This window comes from Phocoena phocoena, chromosome 3, assembly GCF_963924675.1.
Source record: "Phocoena phocoena chromosome 3, mPhoPho1.1, whole genome shotgun sequence".
In the NCBI taxonomy this organism is placed as follows: domain Eukaryota; kingdom Metazoa; phylum Chordata; class Mammalia; order Artiodactyla; family Phocoenidae; genus Phocoena; species Phocoena phocoena.
Window position 1 is genome coordinate 140,705,919 of NC_089221.1, and position 13,787 is coordinate 140,719,705.

Here is a 13,787-nt window from a genome sequence, read left to right on the forward strand (position 1 = left end):
AGGAAGTACCTATTGTTGATTTCTCATCTAGCATCTGACATAGCCCGTGGGTGAGGTTTTTGACAACTGTCAGAGAGCAAAGGAAATGCTCCCTCTAGAAGTACATGGGGTGGGAGCAGACTGAGCTCCGGCTGCTGAGAAGAGAATCCTCAGAGAGAGAAACACACTGGAGCAACTGACATTCTCATAACTGTTCCTAATACGTGTTCCTCACTTGAGGCCTCAGTCTGCCCATCTGTGAAACCCATCTGTGAAGTGTGTTTACTGAAAATTCTTGATGTATTGATGTGTCAGGAAAAAGAGCTAAAAAAGAAAACATTCACCAGCTATGTAGTACTTCTTGGGATTTGTAATCAAGCTTATGGTTCTGTGTGAGTTGGATTCTGTTTATAATTTATGTCTTTCATAGTAAAATGCTGTATGTGTGTGTGCATGCACGAGCTTGGGCTTACTTTGGAGAAGAACCAAAGAGGATGAATACATTATTCCATTATAATACTAAAACATTTCAGGGACATCCATAGTTAATTTACATGCTTTCGAAAGACCATGATCTTTCTAATAGGAATTTCTGAGATTTGGAGAGTATTCTGAATATGTGTTGTCCAATATGGTAGCCACTAGCTGTGTGTCACTGTGGAGCACTTGAAATGTAGCTGGTGTGAATGAGGAACTTAATTTTTAACTTTTAACTTAAATAGCCATATGTAGTTGGTGGCTACCATTTTGGACAGAGCAGGTCTAAAGAGATGTGGAAGAAATACTTTAAAAAAAGTCACCATCTGGTTATGCAGTCTGCCAATTAAATTATTTTATTTTTGGATTCTGATTATTAATATATTCTCTTGTGTTTAAAATGTGCACCAGTTCCCACTCTCCTGACACCTCCTTCCCCTTCCTGGTCTTACACATATACACACAATACCCTATTTTACTCTGCTGTTATAGCTCAGCACTAAAATTTTCTTTTATATCCACTTCCTGAGTACTTCCTGAGGCAGTACTATGTACATATTATGCTTCATCAAATTCTTCACCATTGGTTCTCCTTTAAAATTAAGAACTGGATGTTCACTCCTGATTTACGTTCTCAGAGGTAGCTGATGTCTTCCATGGTGGTCACAGCCTTCTCCTTAATCTTCTCATAGTATTTCCACTATCATCAGCCCCTGCCTTAAGACTGCTCTTTAGTCTCCTTAGTGCTGCAACATCCTGAGTGTCTTCCTTCTTCTCCCGTTGGTCATTTTCTTTTCTTTCCAGTTTCCTTCAATATTATGGATGTTTACTACAACTCAGATATGCTTTTTTAGATTCAGCCAAAAGCTCTGATTTATGTCTTCAGTGAGAAAATCTATGTAATTCTGATCTCTTCACTGGTCTGTTTTAAACTCTTACACTTTCTCCTTGAAATTTCTTGTTTGATGTGCAAAAATCTAAGTTTAATATTAAAACATAACTCATATTTTTCCTATCAAAATGAATCCCCCGTCCTATGTTGAAAAGGCACCACTCTATGTCTTGTTAACCAGAGTTGAAGGGCTTGGTCATACTTGACTTTTTATGTATTTTTATGGTCCCTCTCAATTCAGTCAACACATGCTGCTTTTATGAAATACGGAATGCTTCCTGAATTTGCATGTCATTCTTGCTGAGAGGCCATGCTAATTTTCTCTGTATCACTCTAATTTGAGTATGTACTGCTGAAGCCAGCAGAGTTCCTCCTTTCTTAGTGGATGTTGGGTTATAACAAGTTTCCTTTTCCACTGTCCATATCCTGGCTTAGGTTTTCCTTGGCTCATATGTGCATTATTTTCAGCCCCCTAATTGGTGTTATTACCTTCAATCTCAGTTGGGGTTGTACTAACCACTCCAGTTCTATCTCTTCTGACTGTTGTGCATGCGTCTTGCCCTCTGGATACATTGGCATGCCCGGTCTCATTGAATAACTCTTGCTTTTCCAACCACGTGCTTTTGCTTAATGCTGTTGGCTCTGCCAAAAATTAAATTGTCTTATTAGTGTATTCAAATCCTATATGCCTAAAACTTTCAAGGTTTATTTATACATTATTCACCAACTGTTTATTGAGTGTATGCTGTGTACTGGCATTGAACTAGGCATCTCTATCTTTAGTGCTCAGCTCATAAGAAGACAGAATCGCTGCTTTCCCGGAGTTTACATTATAACAGGGAATCTGACAAGTAAATATTCAGTTATGGTACCATGTGATAAACTTCTGTATCATCATCACATGGAAACCATCCCAAACCACTTTGGCTTCTCTGAACTTACGGAGATTACTCATTGGCCACTTAATTACATTACTTACTTTTATCTGTTCACCTACCGATTTTTCTATTATGTGTTAACTTCATTTTCTCTATTGGATTGCAAACGATTTGAGGGCAGAAAATACTTTGTATACCACTGAATATACCGTATGGCCTCTAGCCCACAATGTTTCATATAAAAATCACAAATACCTGGCAGTTTGTAAGAGGGCTATATTTTACCTTTGGGAATCTTTCCTATGCACTACATAATTATTTCTCGGTCAACATAAAATACAGAAATGTAATAACGGAGAAGGTGAGATTTGTTTATACTCATTCTACATTGAATGATGGATTTAAACATGCAAATTGAATTACTTATGCTATTTAAAGTATATTATGTATTACAAAATGTTATGTTTCAGAATTCCCTGATACAAAATACACATAAATCTTAAAAATGAAGAACATCAATTAGAATTGAATTTCCAAACTACTGTGAAATTTATGCTAAAAATCAGAAGCCAAGAGTAAAATATTACAGTTGTTAGATTGTAAAATCAGAAGTTGATTTTTAAAAAATAAGTCTTTTATTAATATAGTTGGACTTATGAAGCCCTAACTGGATAAAGCAGATTTTTCTGATAGAGTGATCTTTAAAAGTAAATGTAAATGACCAAAACTTTTCAGCATTCTCATCAATTAAATAATTTATTATTGCATTTTAATCTAATCCTGGCTTATTCCCAGATGTTGATTATAATATTTCCTGTTAAATTAAGTTTTCATAGGAACTTTTTTCTCTTTTAGTTTAATTCTTAAAAACCTCTTTATTGAGTTGTAATTGACATAGACTACACATATTTAAAGTGTAAAATTTGAGACATTTGGACATATGTATATATCAGTGAAGCCATCAGCACAATCAGGTTAATGAAAATATTCATCACTCTCAAAAGTTTCCTCATTCCCCTTTGTAATTCCTCTGGACTTTCTCCATCTCCCCTACCAAAGGCACCCATTAATCTGTTTTCTGTCCATGTAGTTTTGCATTTTTAAAGAATTTGATGTAAATGAAATCATACAGCATTTGATCTTTCCTGTCTGGTTTCTTTTCTCATAGGATAATTGTTTTAAGATTCATCCATGTTATAGTTTAACAGGAGTTCACTACTTTGTATTTGCTGAGTAGAAACACAACTGATTTTTGTGTATTGATTGTGTACCTACAGCTTTACTGAATTTGTTTACTAGTTCTAACAGGTTTTTTTGTGTGGAATCTTTAGGGTTTTCTATGTATAATATCATGTCCACTGCAAGTAGAGAAAATTTTATTCCTTTCTTTCCGATTTAGTTTCCTTGTTTTTCCTTTTCCTACCTAATTGCTCTGGCTAGGACTTCCAGTGCTATGTTGAATTGTTTAGTGTTTAATGTATAGATCTTTTACATCTTTGGTCAGATTTATCCTTAAATATAATATTTCATACTTTTGATGCCATTGTAAATGGTATTTTAAAAAAATTTGAAATTCTGATTGTTGATAGACTAGAGAAATACAATTGGTTTTTATGTACTGATCTTTCATCCTGCACCTTAGTAAACTCATTTATTCTAGTAGCTTTTTGTAGCATTCGTTGGATTTCCTATATAGACAATCATGTTTTGCTGTGAATAAAGATTTTTACATGTTCCTTTCTAATCTTTATGCTTTGCTTTTCCTTCCCTGTTTGCACTGCCTAGAACCTCTAGTACAATGTTGAATAGAAATAGTGAGCGTGGACATCCTGTCTTAATCCTCATCTGAGGAGCACCATTTGGTTTTTCAACATTAAGTAACATAGGCTAGATGTAAGTTCCTTGTCAGATACATGATTTTTTCAAATGTTTTCTCCCATTCTGTGGGTTGTCTTCATTCTTTGCATGGTATTATCTGTTGTAAAAATGTTTAAATTTGAGGTAATCCAATTAAATATTTTCCTTTGGTGACTTTATTATTCTTTTAATTCTGTAGTGTCTATAGTAGTATCTCCCATCATTCATTATACTGTTTTCTCCCCAATACCCAAGCTATTTATCATTTATTCCATCATTCCTGATACTGTTAATTTGTGTCTTCTTTCTTTTTTATATCATCTGCCTGATATTTATCAGTATCTTATATCAATACCTTGGTAGATGTATTTATCAAGATCTCAAAAAGCCAAGTTTTAATTTTATTAGATTTAAAAAATAGTTTGTTTTCTACTTTTTTGGTATCTGCACTAATTTTTATTATTTCCTTTATGATTCTTACTTTGGGTTTTATATGCTGGTCTTTTTCATATGTTTTAAGGTGAAATCTGGGGTCTTTGATTTGAGATACTCTTTAGTGCTTTAGATTTTCCAAAAGTACTGCTTTAGAGATAGCCTGGAAATTTTTATATGCTGTGTTATTCACTGCAAAATACTTGCAGATTTCAATTTAGATTTGTGCTTTGACTCATGGGATATTTAGAAGTATGTTATTTAGTTTCTGAATATTTGGAGATTTTCTAGAGATCTTTCTCTTATTGATATCTATTAATATTATGGTCATAGAACATATTTTATATGACTTGAGTAATTAAAAATTTATAACATTTTATGATGCAGAATGTGGTAAGTCTTTTGTGTGCGCTTGAAAAGAATGTGTATTCTTCTGTAGTTGGGTGGAGTGTTTTATTAATGTCAGTGAAGTCAAGTTGATTGTGGTAATTTTTATATTCTAACTGATTTGCTGTGTATTTGTTCTATCAATTGTTTAAAAGAGTATTAAATCTCCAACTATAATTGTGGATTTATCTATTTCTCCTTGCAACTTACTTTTTAAAAAAATGTGTTATAATACTTTCTTCTTAAGTGCAAAATTATTTAGCACATCAGGTCTTCCTGATGAATCCATCTCTTTATTTTTTGAGGTAAACTTCTTTATCCTAGGTAGTAGCCTTTGTTCTGGTCTCAGTTTTATCCAATATTACAGAGTCACTGCTGCTTTCCTTTTTTTAAAAATTGTGGTAACATTTGTTTATAACACTATATAAGTTTCATGTGACCAACATTATATTTTGACTTCTGTATATACTACAGTGCGTTCACCACCAAAAGTTTAGTTTTCATTCATCTCTATACAGTTGATCCCCCCTTTACCCATTTCACCTAAACTCCCTTTTGCCTTTGGTAACCACTACTCTGTTGTCTGTATCTATGTGTTTGTTTTTCTTTGGTTTGGTGTGTTCATTTATTTTGTGTGGTTGAATATTCCACTCATGAGTGAAATCATATGGTATTTGTCATTTCTGACTTATTTCACTTAGCGTAATACCATCATGGTCCATCCATGTTGTCACAAATGACAAGATTTCATCTATTTTTATGGCTGAGTAGTATTCCATTGTATGTATATGCCACATCTTCTTTCTCCATTCATCCACTGATGAACACCTAAGTGGTTTCCATGTCTTGGTTACTGTAAATAGTGCTGTGATGAATATAGGGGTGTGGATATCTTTTCACCTTAGTGTTTTCCTATTATTTGAATAGGTAGCCTGAAATGGAATAACTGGATCATATGGTAGCTGTATTCTTAATTTTTTGAGGAATCTCCATACTTTTTTTTCCCCATAGTGGCTGCACTAATTTACATTCCCACTAACAATGTAAGAGGGTTCCGTTTCCTCTACACCCTCTCTTAACATGTGTCATTTCTTGCTTTTTTGATAATAGCCATTCTAACAGATATGAGGTGATAGTTCATCATGGTTGTGATTTGCATTTCCCTAATAATTAGTGATGTCGAATGTCTTTTCATGTGCCTTTTGGGTATTTGTATGTCTTCTTTGGATAAATGTCTGTTAAGATTTTCTTCTCATTTTTAATCAGGTTATTTTGTTGTTGTTGAGTTGTATGAGTTCTTTATATATTTTGGATTTTAATTCCTTACTGAATATATAATTTGCAAATACAGTTTTTTATTTGATAGGTTGTCTTTTCATTGTGTTGTTTGCTGTGCAGAAGCTTTTTAGTTCAATGTAGTCCTATTTGTTTATTTTTGATTTTGTTTCCCTTGCCTCAGGAGACATATTCAGAAAGACTGCTAAGACCAATGTCAAAGAGCATACTGCCTCTGTTTTCCTCTAGAAGTTATATGGTTTCTGGTCATACATTTAAGTCCTTAATACATCTTGAGTTGATTTTTGTGTATGGTATAAGGTAGTGGTCTAGTTTTATTCTTTTGATGAGGCGGTTCAGATTTCCCAGCACCATTTATTGAAGTCTGTCATTTTCCCATTTATGTTCTCTGCTCCTTTGCTATAAATTAATTGTTTGTATATGTGTGGATTTATTTCTGGGTTCTCAATTCTGTTCCATTGATCTGTGTCTATTTTTCTGACAATACCATGTCGTTTGATTATTTTGTAGTCTATTTTTTTAGTGTAGTTTTGATAGCTTTGTAGTACAGTTTGAAATCAGGGATTGTGGTAACTCCAGCTTTGTACATTTTTTTCAGGATTGCTTTGGCTACTGGGTCTTTTTTATTTCTGTATAAATTTTAGGATTTTTAATTCTATTTCCATGAAAAATTTCATTGGAATTTTGATAGGGATTGAATGTGTATTTTACTTTAGGTAATATAGACATTTTAACAATGTTAATTCTTCCAGTCCATGAGCGTGGACTCTCGTACCTTTTCTTTGTGTCTTCTTCAGTTTATTTCAACAATGTCTTATAGTTTTCAGTATATAGTTCTTTCGCCTCCTTGCTTAAATTTATTCCTAGGTATTTTATTCTTTTTGTTGCAATTGTAAATGGGACTGTTTTCTTAATTTCTCTTTCTGCTAGCTTATTGTTAGCATATAAAAATGCAACAAATTTTTGTGTATCAATTTTGTACCTTGCAACTATATTGTATTCATTTATTATTTCTAATAGTATTTTGGTAGAGTCTTTAGGGTTTTTAATATATATAAAAAATCATGTCATCCACAAATTTCAATAGTAAAAGTTTTATTTCTTTCTTCCTTCCTTTTGCTCTGACTGAAACTTCCAATACTGTATCGAATAAGAGTGGTGAGAGTGGCATCCTTGTCTTTTTCCTGATCTTTTTAGGGATAGCTTTCAGTTTTTTACTCTTGAGTGTGATGTTAGGTGTGGGTTTGTCACATACAGCCTTTATTATGTTAAGGTATTTTATATGTACTTTATTGAGAGTTTTTATCATAAATCGGTGTTGAATCTTATCAAATGCTTTTTCTGCATCTATTGAGATATTCATATGACTTTTATCCTTCACACCGTTAATGTGGTATATCATGTTGATTGATTTGTGAATGTTGAACCATCCCTGCATCCCTGTAATAAATCTTAGTTGATCATGTATGTTTCTTCTAATGTATTGTTGTATTTGGTTTGTTAGTATTTTGTTCAGGATTTTTCCATCTACATTTATCAGAGATATTGGGCTGTAGTTTTCATTTTTTGTGTTGTCTTTGTGTGGTTTTAGTATCAGGGTAATGTTGGCCTTGTAAAATGAGTTAGAAACTGTTTCCTTCTTTTCAGTTTTTTGGAAGCATTTGAAGGTAGGTATTATATCTTCTTTCAGTGTTTGCTAGAATTCACCTATGAAGCTGTCTGGTCCTGGACTTTTTTTTTTCAGAGGTTTTTGATTACTTTTTCAGTCTTCTTATTAGTGATCAGTGTATTCACTTTTTCTCTTTCTTCATTATTCAGTCTTGGAAAGTTGTATGATTCTAAAATCTTATCCATTTCTTCTACATTGTCCAATTTGTTGATGTATAGGTATTCTTAGTATTCTCATATAATCATTTGTATTTCTGTGGTATCCATTTTAATTTCATTTCTTTCATTTTTGATTTTATTTATCTGAGCTTTCTCTGTATTTTTCTTAGTGAGTCTAGCTAATGGTGTGTCAATTTTATCTTTTCAAAGAACCTGCTCTTATTTTTATTGATCTTTTATCTTTACAGTCTCTCTTTTATTTATTTCTGCTCTGATTGTATTATTTCCTTTCTTCTAACTTTTTGCTTCATTTGTTCTTCTTTTTCTAGTTCCTTTAGATGTAAGGATAGATTGTTTATTTGAGCTTTTTCTTGTCTCAAATGAACAAGTCTCAAATGAGATAGACCTATATTGCTATAAACTTACCTCTTAGTACCCTTTTTACTTTATCCCGTATATTTTGTATTTTCCATTTTCATTTGTCTTCAGGTATTTTTTTCTCTTTCTCCTTTAACTTCTTTGGTGACCCAATAGTTGTTCAGTAGAATGTTGTTCAGTCTCCACATATTTGTGATTTTTCTAGCTTTCTTCCTGTAGTAGATTTCCAGTTTCATACCATTGTGGTTGAAAAAGACACTTGATACGTTTAAATCTCCTTTTTTTTTTCTGTGGTACGTGGGCCTCTCACTGTTGTGGCCTCTCCCGTTGCAGAGCACAGGCTCCAGACGCGCAGGCTCAGCTGCCATGGCTCATGGGCCCAGCCGCTCCGCGGCATGTGGGATCTTCCCAGACCGGGGCACGAACCCGCGTCCCCTGCATCGGCAGATGGACTCTCAACCACTGTGCCACCAGGGAAGCCCAATTTAAATCTTCTTAAATTTAATGAGACTTGAATCCCAGCATATGGTCTATCCTTGACAGAGTTCCACGTGCACTTGAGAAAGTGTATTCTGCAGCATTTGGATGGAATGTTCTGTACATTCTATCAAACCTCTGTGGTCTAATGTTTCATTTAAGGCTGCTGTTTCCTTGTTGACTTTCTTTCTAGATGAGCCATCCCTTTATGTAAGTGTGGTGTTAAAGTGCCTTACTATTATTTTGTTGCTGTAAATGTTTCCCTTTTTGTCTGTTAATAATTGTTTTATATATGTTAGGTGCATATTTTAATCACTGTTATGTCTTCTTGATGAATTATCTCTTTTATTATTGTACACTATCCATCTTTGACTCTTGTTACCTGTTTTGGCTTGAAGTGTATTTTCTCTGATATGAATATGGCTACACCTGCTTTCTTTTGGTTGCTGTTAGCTTAAGAGTATTGTCTTCTATCCACTTTGAGCCTATGTTTGTCTTAAGAACTCAGATGAGTCTTCTGAGGCAGTGTATAGTTGGTTGTTATTTATTAATCAATCCAGCTACTCTGTCTTTTGATTGGAGAATTCTATTCATTTACTAAATGTAAATGATTATTGATAAATGAAGACTTAGTATTGCCATTTTATTTTTTCTTTTCTGTTTATATCTCCATGTTTCTTTTTCCTTGTTTCTGTCTGCCAGTTTGGTTTGGTGGTTTTCTATGATGTTTTCCTCAGTTTCCCTTTTTTTTAATGTCTCTGCTCTAGATTTATGTTTTGTAGTTACCATCGGGTTTGTATAAAATATCTCATAGATAAAATATCCCTTTTCCTGTCTATAGCATCTGATCTTCAGTTGCCTCTATGAATTCTATCCTTTTCCCTTCTCATTTTATGTTTTTTCAAATTATCCCTTTTTATGTTGTTTGTTACCAAATTGAAGTATAGTTATTTTTATTTCTTTAAAAAACCTAGTCTGATTTAGAGTTTCAGTTTTCTGATTCTGTCTGTCTATTTATCATCTTACTCAACATTTTGTGTACTTTCGCCTTTTTTGTTTCAGGTAGAAGAGCCGTAAGGCAAGTCTAGTATTGATGAACTCCCTCAGCTCTTGTTTGTTTGGGAAAGCCTTTATTTCTCCTTCATATCTGAATGATAACTGTGCTGGAAAGAGTATATGTTTTTTGTGGACAGTTTTATCTTTCAGTATTTTGAGAATGTTATTACACTCCCTCGTGACTTATAGAATTTCTGTTGAGAAATTTGCTGATAGCGTAATGGGGGTTACTTTGTAGGTTACCATCCTTTTTTTCTGTGGCTGCCTTTAAAATTTTTTCTTTGTTGTTGACTTTTGGCAGTTTTCATATAATGTGTCTTGGAAAAGGTCTTTTTGCATTAAGGTTTCTTAATAGGTTTTCTCTTAACTTCATTGACCTGGAGATGCAGTTCCTTCCCCAGGTATGGGAAGTTCTCAGCTATTATTTCTTTAAATAAACTCTCTACGTCCTTCTCCCTCTTTCCTCCTTCTAGGATACCCATTAGCCTTACGTTGCCCTTCCTAAAAGTGCTGGATAGATCTCTTAGGAGATCCTCATTTCTTTTAGATCTTAATTCTCTCTCCTTTTCTACCAGGATCATTTCTAGATTTGTATCTTCAGGCTTGCTAATTCTCTCTTCCATATGGTCTACTCTATTTCCAGTGCTCTCTAATGTGTTATCTCATTTATTGCATCTTCAGCCTCAGAATTTCTGTTGGTTCTCTTTTAGATTTAAATCTCTTTGGTAAAGTTTTCCTTCTGTTTACTAATTTCATCCCTGAGCTCCTCCAACTGCCTTTCTGAGTTTTTTGTAGCTTGTGCATTTCTTCATGACAGCTATTTTGAATTCTCTGTTAGATCACTCTATTCCATGACTTTGGCTTTTGAATTGTCATTTTCTTTTTGTGATTTAGTGTTACTGTGGATTTTCGTGGCACTTCATGAGTTGTTCCTCTGCTGTTGCATTTGAAGTAGCAAACACTTCGCTTCTTTAGATAAAGCTTTTTTTACTTGATTGTAAAAATTCAAGGTTAGTATTTAGAGGCCCTTCTTTTGTTTTTCAGTAGGTGGCGCTATAGCACAAGTTTTTGGTTTCTCCTACCTGAGCTGCCTCTGGTTGTATCGCTCTTCGATAATCAGGTCTTTCCACCCTCCACTGCCTCTGCCAGAGTTCTTGCCCTGTGCCCTTACTGTTGCTTCTTGTGCCTTCGGGCTGGCTTCTGCCTTGCTGTAGCCAGTGTTGCTGCTGTTGCTGGTGCAGCTTCCTGGGGTGCCCAGATGGTGGGCGCCTGCACTGCCTCAGGGGTAGCGTGGGTCATGGACTCTGCCTCTACCATATCCAGGTTTGTTAGGTTCATGGGCACCGCCTCTTGGGTGTAGGGGCTGGAGTCGCAGGTGCCTTTGCAGCTAGAGGGATGGAGTGAGAGGCCATGCTGCCTCTCTTGCCCTGTTCTCAGCAGTGGAGTGTGCTGCTGCAGTCAGGGGACTAGAGTTGTATGCACGGCCTCCCCTGCTACTCCTGGGTTCTCAAGGGCCACAGGGTCACGTGTTGTGCTGGGGGCGGGGGGATGGGATCCTCAGCATCGCCTCTGTTGTTCCCGCCTTCTGCTTCCTCTGTGTGTTCCATTCCACCCATCTTTAGATGTGCACATGTGTGGACTTCTCCAGTGTATGTTGGGCAGAAGAACGTTTATGATGTTATGGATGTTTTACTGGGTATATATTGAAGGGGACAGAGAAAGGGAGCAAAGTGTCTTATGATGCAGTGATGCTCATGTCACCCCTTCCACCTTATTTTTGATTACTGTTACCATGGTATGTGTCTATTTTATCACTGCTTTTAACCCATTAGTGCTTTAGATTTGAAGTGCATTTCCAAAAGAAGCACATAATTGGATTTTGCTTTGTATCCAATCTTACAATATTTGTCTTTTAAGTGTTTAGAACATTTATATTTTCTGTGATGATCAATAAAAGTTATATCTGCCATATTGCTATTTTCCTACCTGTGCTTTCTTGCCTTTTCTCTTTTTTCCCCTGCCTTCTTTGGTAATAATTGGGTAGTGTTTATGATTCCCTCTTGTCTCCTTTGTTACTAGCTATGATTCTTTGCATGTTCTTCTAATGGTTGCTTTAGAATTTGTCGCATCCATATTTGACTCATCACAGTCTACCTTCAAGTAATATTATGCCACTTCACATGTCATGTAGGAACCTTACAATAGTATACTTTCATTTTTGACTCCCTGCCTTTGTGATATTTTTGTCATACTTTTAAGTATATTATAAACATCATACTACAATTTTTTTTTTTTTTTTCGGTACGCGGGCCTCTCACTGTTGTGGCCTCTCCCGTTGCGGAGCACAGGCTCCAGATGCGCAGGCTCAGTGGCCATGGCTCACGGGTGCAGCCGCTCCGCGGCATGTGGGATCTTCCCGGACCAGGGCACGAACCCGTGTCCCCTGCATCGGCAGGCGGACTTTCAACCACTGCGTTACCAGGGAAGCCCTAGACATCATTCTTGGTATTGCAAATTCTATACGTTTAAATGTATAATGGCATATATCCACCATTGCAGTATTATGAAAGTTTCAGGGTTTTTTTTTTTCAACTCACCACCTTTGCTTTATTGCTAATAAGCACTTCAGACAGACTTAGAGATGTCTTCTTGGAGGAAAGAATCCAGCAACACCAAGAATCCAGAAGAGCCCAAGACTGTGAAACAGATGTGTTGGGCTGGAAAAATTCCCTTGACCACAAGAATGAGAAAATTGTGGTCGCTTTGTCTTCCACCCAGTCAGGGCCCAAAGCTCCTGCTATACCTTATCTTGAAGTGTCAGCAGGAGAATGGTTGCAGGTGCTCAGCCTGGGGCCCACCTATCTCTTACCTCAAATCTCCCCTGAGCAATGTGGACCCCAAGAACTCTTTATTGGGAGGATGAGAAGTGGAGGTCTGTCTTCAGCTTCTTCAGTCTGGCACTGGGCTCGTGGACCCTACCTAATTGGGGCCACGGAACTCTTGCCCTGTCTTATCCAGGGGCCCCAGGGTGACTTCTGCTGTTATTCTGGTAGGATCTATGTCAGGGAGTGGCTGGAATCCCTGCATCACCATCATCTTGATGTGGAATTGTTGCAGCTGGGAAGAAACAAAATTAACAAGCAAATTAAAAAGGCAGGGACCAAAGTTCAGTAAAAGGATTATGGCAACTAGAGGCTCAAGCAGGGGGTAAGAACCAGGTCACACTTGGTAACATCTCCTTAATTGCAGTCTAGATAGTCAGTGCTTGGGTTACCCTGTTCGAAGGAATGAAGCCATTTGGCGTGGTCACATGTTCTTGATGTCCTTTTCTACTACCCCAGTGTTATTGATGTAGGTGCAACGTGTCTTATTGATAACTGCACATACTCCTTGTTTGGCTAGGAGGAAGTCGAAGGCCAGTCTATTAGCCATCACTTTATTAGCCAAGGAACTTAGAGACAATGAGAGTCTGATGAGTGCGTTCCCTGTGGATTCACTCAGGACAGACAGGGCATCTGAAAGATTGTGGAACAACGCTTCCTGATAAACAAAGCCTCCCCAAGGGGCCACCAAACCAACCAACAGCAGCTCCATTTCCTGCTGAAAGGAGGCCAGTTGCCCTTTTGCCCCAGCGGTGGGTGATGTTATAGATGGTAATACCTGTGTGTGTTTGGTTACTCAGTTGGCCTAGCGTTACATTGTCCTTTACACAGAGCATTGTCTATACAGGGAAAGGCCACAGCTAATCCCAGGAAAGGGGAAGAGGGATTGGGGTTTTTTGAAGAGGACATTCAGTTTATATCTGGACCACAAAGAAGTAGATGTCCGGGAGGGGCACATGCCTGACATAC

General features: G+C 36.4%; 1 non-coding gene across 1 annotated transcript; it reads right to left on the reverse strand.

Moving 5' to 3' along the window:
• Window positions 1-1,608: 1,608 nt before the first annotated feature.
• Window positions 1,609-1,711, reverse strand: LOC136121744 (U6 spliceosomal RNA). The gene has a single exon (XR_010655763.1). It is a non-coding gene; the product is annotated as a U6 spliceosomal RNA (small nuclear RNA).
• Window positions 1,712-13,787: the final 12,076 nt, after the last annotated feature.